The sequence below is a fragment of the Bos indicus x Bos taurus genome, chromosome X (genome assembly GCF_003369695.1).
Source record: "Bos indicus x Bos taurus breed Angus x Brahman F1 hybrid chromosome X, Bos_hybrid_MaternalHap_v2.0, whole genome shotgun sequence".
NCBI classification, from domain to species: domain Eukaryota; kingdom Metazoa; phylum Chordata; class Mammalia; order Artiodactyla; family Bovidae; genus Bos; species Bos indicus x Bos taurus.
Window position 1 is genome coordinate 37,979,628 of NC_040105.1, and position 6,854 is coordinate 37,986,481.

Genomic DNA, 6,854 nt, shown 5'->3' on the forward strand with positions numbered 1-6,854 from the left:
CAATGTCCTTTATAGATTTTTCCCCCTACACAGGTCCAATCTAAGATCATTCATTTAGTTGTCTTGTTTTTTAGTCTTCTTTAACCTGGTATCCTTAGTGTTTCCCTGCTTGTTTTTTTTTTTTTTAATTGAAGTATAGTTGATTTATAATGTGTCAGTTTCAGGTGTACAGCAAAGTAAAAAAATATATATACTCATTTATATATATATATATATATTCTTTTTCTAAATCTTTATTATAGATATTGAATATAGTTCCCTGTGCTATACAGTTGGTACTTGTTTATCTGTTTTATACAAAGTATAAAAGTGTGTATCTGTTAATCCCAAGCTCTTGCCCTTCACACTTTTGAGAATTATAGGTTAGGTATTTTGTAGAAAGTGAAAGTGAAGCCGCTCAGTCGTGTCAGACTCTTTTCGACCCCATGGACTGTAGCCTACCAGGCTCCTCTGTCCATGGGATTTTCTAGGCAAGAATACTGGAGTGGGTTGCCATTTCCTTCTCAAGAGGATCTTCCGAATCCAGGGACTGAACCTGGGTCTCCCGCATCGTAGGTAGACGCTTTACCATCTGAGCCACCAGGGAAGTCCCTGATATTTTGTAGAATGCTCTTTAATTTGGATCCATCTGATGTTTTCTCATTATTAGACTCAGGGTATGAATTTTTAGCAGGAATATATATTTGATTTAAACCCTAGAATGGCTGCCTCTACCCACATCTCCCACACTTTGACCTGACACACCTCATGCAGGTGAGGGCCCTTTGAGGTCTCCCAATGAAATCCAGGCTCTTCTCTGCTTCCTCTTATGATCCCTAATTTAGCCATCAGAATTGCTAAAATCCTGAAGAGGATGTCTGCTTCCTGGGGTGTTTATATTCAGCTGAAACCTTATATTAATACAAAACTCTTTCCTAATGTGTGTCCTCTCCCACCTTCATGAATTAGCACTGGCTTCATTATTATCATGAAGAATAAATTATTCATCAAGGTGGATAAATTGTTTATGGAGATAAATAACATGACATAAATGTAGTAAAAATGCGGTCCTTTTCTAAATAAGTAGCATTTTACACCTAATCCTCTAAGACTGTACATCTTTCTGGAGAGAGTCAACCACATAGTACTCCAAAAGAGCTTTAAACAGGCTCTCCCAAAAGAAAAGGAGTTCAAGGCTTCAGTGATGCCTGGACTTTTGACTGTGCCTATTCAGTGCCTGCTCCCTCAAGCTGACACATCCCAGGCTACCAGAAAGTATAAGGAGGAGAATGTGTGGGTGGGAAGAGTGGGCAGAGAAGACTCCCAAGAATTGGGAACTATGTAGAGAGTAGCAGCTGGCAGCTAATTAGTTTCTGAAATGAACCCTTTGTGTGGCTTGTCCTTCCTGAGAGAGAGGTTAAGATGCTGTGACGCCTCCTTTTAGCAGTAATGGTAATTAAAACAAATAATCCCAGGTCCTAATTAAGGTGGCTCCATTCATTTGGCTAAAGAGAGCAGTCCTTCATTTTTTTTCCCCTCCTGCATACTGAATGTCACATCTAAGAAATGAGCAAATTCCTACATTTCACTTCTACACATAGGGCCTGTTTAGAGGGAGGAGTGATCATTAAGGGCTTCCCTGGTGGCTTAGATGGTAAAGAATCTGCCTGTAATGCAGGAGACCTGGGTTCAATCCCCGGGTCAGGAAGACACCCTGGTGAAGGCAATGGCAATCCACTGCAGTATTCTTGCCTGGAGAATCCCATGGGCAGAGGAGCCAGACGGGCTACAGTCCACGGAGTCTCAAAGAGTCAAGCCACAACTGAGTGATTTCCACTCTTTTCAATGATCATTAAGGGGGATTCTAGAATCGAAAGGTATCTAATTTCCTAAAACTTAGAAGCAAGCTTATTTTAAGATGTTACTATCATAGCTCTTTACTAAGCTCTACTGGGATAGACAATCAGGTGATGGAGACAGCCAACAATTATTGTGCATTTAGTATGTGCTGGGCCTTAGGGATCTTACATGGCTTATCCCATTTAGAAAGTGAAGTCACTGAGTCATGTCTGACTATTTTGGGACCCCATGGACTGGAGCCTACCAAGTTCCTCCGTCCATGGGATTTTCCAGGCAAGAATATTGGAGTGGGTTGCCATTTCCTTCTCCAGGAGATCTTCCCAACCTAGGGATTGAACCCAGGTCTCCTGCACTGTAGGCAGACGCTTTACCATCCGAGCCACCGCCCCCACCCACCCCCCCAAAAAAAAGATTTGAGTTGGATAGTATCATCTTTATTTTGATCATGTCCAGATTTTCAGAGGAGGAAGATGGGACCAACAAAGGTGAGCAGACTAGACCAAGATGAGGTAGAGGCAGGATCTGAATACAGGCAGTCTGGGTCCAGAGCCCATTGCTCAACCATTATGCTTTCTGCCTTTCAGACTCCAACTTGCCTATAGTCCAGTGGGTACAATCAAGAGACAACAAAGAGGAGAGGAATCCATGTCAGATGACTGGTTTGGGTTGGTCATGGAAATTTCACAGGAGGCAGACTGGAACTAGGCTGAAAAACAGACTGAGTTTGATTCAGTGAAGATGAGTATGAGGAGCTTTCCAGGTGAAGGGAACCACATGAAAATTGCTCGCATTGGGACGGCAAACTGAGCACTTCAGCTATGGCAGAGAGCTCCTGCAGTCATTTGCAGGATTCCTCAGCCTCACACTCTATAAAAAGAGGAAACTTCCACTTCAGTCTCTAACAGGGGCTTACTAGAATGAAGGTGGAGAACTTAGAGAGCCTGGTGTTTTTTGGTGCACGCTAGCCATAGTACAGGTCACCGTAATAACAAAGCAATGGGGCCTGCCACGTCCTCCCCACTTCCCTTGGGCCATCAGTACTGTCCTAGATTCCAGTCTCCATGGAGTTAGCAGAAAAGGCTGAGCCTGCCTCCAACCAGTCCAGCCTGGTTTCTTTTCTGTTTCAGCTTCTTTTCCCAGAACTGGGTGGTTTAAGTTTTATTCAGGATGTGGCAATAGGAAGTCCTAACACAACTCCAATTTGGTTTTACCACCAATAAAGCCATCTTGATTTCCATCTGGCTTCCTGTGTCCTAATTAATTTGAACTTAGACAAAAGAAAGCAATTGGTACTCCCCAAACTTCCAACAATAGGGAAGTAGTGGAAAATTACATTTAAAAAATAGATTAGACATGGTAGAACAAGGAGAGCCTTGAAGGCTGGTATAAGGAATTTAGCCATAGCCTAAAGGAATCAGTTGTTATAATTCTGTGCAAGTACACTAACACACACACACTCACATATACGTACAGTGGTTAGCAACAATCACTATGGGATTTGTTTCCAAGTTAATCTCCGTAAGTTTAATGTCATCAAATCCTCATTTTCTACAAATGTATTTTTTAAGAAGCTTGGGTCATTTTTAAAAGCTAAACTAATATTTCATCCATCTGTCTTTGAATCATTTATTGTCTGACCAGCCACTTGTTTTTTAGGAATTGTTTGCCAAAGAATAATTCAGCCTATTTGGGAGACTTTAATAAAGCTTTCTCCTATAGCCCCATTCTTAATGTTAAAAGACACCCAGATAAGTAAAGGTGTGTCAAATATGCCATTATTCGGAAACAAAATTTTATATCTGTATTCCCAAATAATCTACCAAATACAGTCTTTCAATCAGTCTAATAGTTATTACGTGTTTTTTTCTCATTCAGATTCATGAGTGAGAAATGATTCAGTTTATGAATGAGAACGATGTTTCTCATTCAGTGGTTATATGAGTGCTAATTTGAAAATAATTTTAAATATATACTTTAAGTATGGAGATCCAAGTTTTAATCCAAAGCTGAAAATTATTAGCTGCTTCCTTATGCCTCTTAAAACTAACTAATCATCAGCAAATGGGCAAAACTCTTTTCTGTAGGAATGACTCTTCCAGTACATTCTTTTTTATCAAAATATTTTGCACAAAAGCAGGAAGATAAGGTTTTCTCCTTAACTGAGCAAAACAGCTGTCCCAATCTCTGTAAAATATTCTTTCTTCTCCTTAACTGAGCAAAACAGCTGTCCCAATCTCTGTAAAATATTCTTTCTATGCCTCTGACCCTTCTAAGATAAAAGAAATGATAATATGCCTTTGGTCTTCCTGCTCTGGGAAGGAAAGTTGCTGTAGGAAAAGAACTGGTTTTTTTCCCCCACTTCTGTGGTTTGAGAACAAGTTATAACTCCAGCATTTCAAAGTGCAAGGAAAATAATACACAATTATTAGATTGCTATTTGTGGGACACAAATGTAATGGTTTAGTAGAAAACAACTCCCCAGAAAAATGAAACACAGTTTTAAAAGAATGCTACATTTTACTGTTTCTCCTTCTCTTGGCTTCTGGAATGTGCTCCATCTTACCCATCTCCATTCTAATCATTTTGGCTCTCTTAGTGCTTCCTTAAAGTTATCTTCTCTTTTCACTAAAAACAAACACAGAGCCATTTTAAAATCTGCATTTTAACGTTTACTTTATTTACCTGTTTATACATAACCTTCTTCTAGAAAGGGTTTAAGGTGGCTTGAAAGAAACCACAAAGTACACTAAGTAATTATGACAGAAGAATCAGAAATGAAACTATGCAAACTGCTTATACAATCCTATTTGTTTGCTCTGGATGGACCACAAATTTTGGTCTAACCTTTTTAGCAGGCAGTCAGAAAAGGAAACTTAATTAGTTACATCATTTAGTGTCTATAAAACAAAAACAAACCAATTACCCAAGGGAAGCACTGTTATTCCTACTATTAAGACCAGAAAGAAATTTCTCTTAAGAGGCTTCATGAAGAGGTCAGTGTATGATGTAATAATCAGTGTTCTCAGTAACAACCTAATGGGAGACACAAAGATGAATTTCACAGGGCTCCCTCTTCGACACAGGCAGATGGCATCACAGCAACTTGAAAATCAGGAAAAACGATTTTATCACGAGTCTGGGCGTTGAGGGGAGAATACAATATAATACGGTCCAGGTACTCCATTCTCTCTGCTCAGCGAAGCCAGATACATTTTAGAACGAGAGAGTTGAACCCAGTACCCAGAGTGACTCCAGAGAAGTCCTGAAACCCCTAAAATTCTCTGCAACATTTCCAGAATAGCTGCTTCAACAATTTCTGAATCTTCTTGACAGAGAAAAACACAGGTTTTTATCAGATACTCAACGTACCCAGGTGATACACACAAGTTAGGAACCATGTCTTTAGATAATCTAGAGAATTAAGCAGACTACAAATTATACACCGCTATTCAAATACTTTTCTTACAACCTATTTCCCCGCCTCTGCAAAAAGAACCTTTTTTGTTGCCATTTGGTGCCTTGGCTAAGGTTGCGTCTGGGCTGGAGCGGAGATCTCAAGGCCAGGAGAGGCAGGGGGGTCCCAACAGAGGCAGCCGGGCTTTGGAGGCTCCTAGTCGCACTGGAAGGAGAGCTTTTCGAAGAGATACTCGGCCAGCCCGGCCTGCAGCCCAGCCTGAGGGCTGGTTATCTTGCGCAAGTTGGCCAGGTGGTCACCCATCTTCTTAAGGAGCATCATCTCGTCCTCCAGGAAGCGGCGCTCCAGGAACTCGCAGAGCTGGACATCAGCGCTCGCACGACCCAGGGCGTGCAGATCCAGTAGCGCCTGGTTCAGGCTTTTCTCCAGGGCCACAGCGTACTCCATGGCCTCCACGCTGGCATTCCACTTCTCTGGGGACAGCGTCTGTCCACTCTGGACCAGGGCGCCATCACCCCAGGACTTTCGCATCTTCAAGAGAAGCTGGGCGCCCTCCTGCTTCTCCTTAGCCAACATCCTGAAGAAATGGCCCACACCATTCATAGCCATTCCACTGCCTTCAAAGTAAACGCTCAGGGAGACGTAGGTGGATGAGACCTCTAGGTGCAGTTTGATCAGGCGGCTGGCCGCTGCTTCCATCTCGGGAGAACTCTGCTGGATCTGGGTGCTCATGGTTAGCAGTGAGCAGGACTTCTCCACAAACTGCTGTGAGGCTGGTCTCAGAAGTGGGGGATAAGTCCAGAAGATTGTGCCGGAAGCTGTGGATGAAGGGGTGGGGCTAGAGGGTGGTGGGAGGCAGGAGGAGGGGGAGGCAAGGCCAGGTTGAGAGCACGCAGATTGTTCCATCCAAACGCTGGTGAAGCAAGAGACTGATCTAGGAGGCGTCCAGGTACATTGTCTCTCACTCTAGCTTTTAGGAAGAGTATCTTTCTTTCCTAGTTAGGAAAGAGTCTTTATCATTTTGACCCATTTCTTTCCATAATTCCGAGATGAGATAAGAACGCCCAAGGTAAAAACCTCAAAAAATTGATAGTGAACCTCTTCCAAATCTTCATTTGTGACTTAACACTAGTTTGTTGCTTATTTTAGAGCCTGTTTGAATAGATTTCCCCCTGCTCCTGATCCCTGATGGAGAGGGTACTTTGCCCAGAGCAGTCTTGCCGTCCTGATATAATTATTCATAGTGCCCCCTAAATTAATCAATTAATTATTCAATTAAAAAATAGCATCCCCCCTTTCACACTCAAAAGGGTCCTTGTTTGGAATATACATTACACAGCACCTTAGTGATTGAAAAGGACAAAATCCACACTATGGAATGTGAAATGGTAGTGTTTACAAGACACAGGACTAATTAATCAGACCAATAAGAATCCCATCATAAATTTTCTACTATTCAGCCTTCATTTTCATTTGTTGATCCTTTTATTCCTTCTACTAAAAGTTCTAAATACTGATTATGTGCCAGGTGTTTTTATAGGGTAAGGGCATTAGCGAGGTTCGGCAAAAGAAAGAGACCAGCACTTTATAGGAACAGATC

General features: G+C 41.8%; 1 pseudogene; it reads right to left on the reverse strand.

The window, feature by feature from the left end:
- Positions 1-5,383: 5,383 nt before the first annotated feature.
- Positions 5,384-6,004, reverse strand: LOC113887739 (annotated as a pseudogene).
- Between the last annotated feature and the right edge of the window lie 850 nt (positions 6,005-6,854).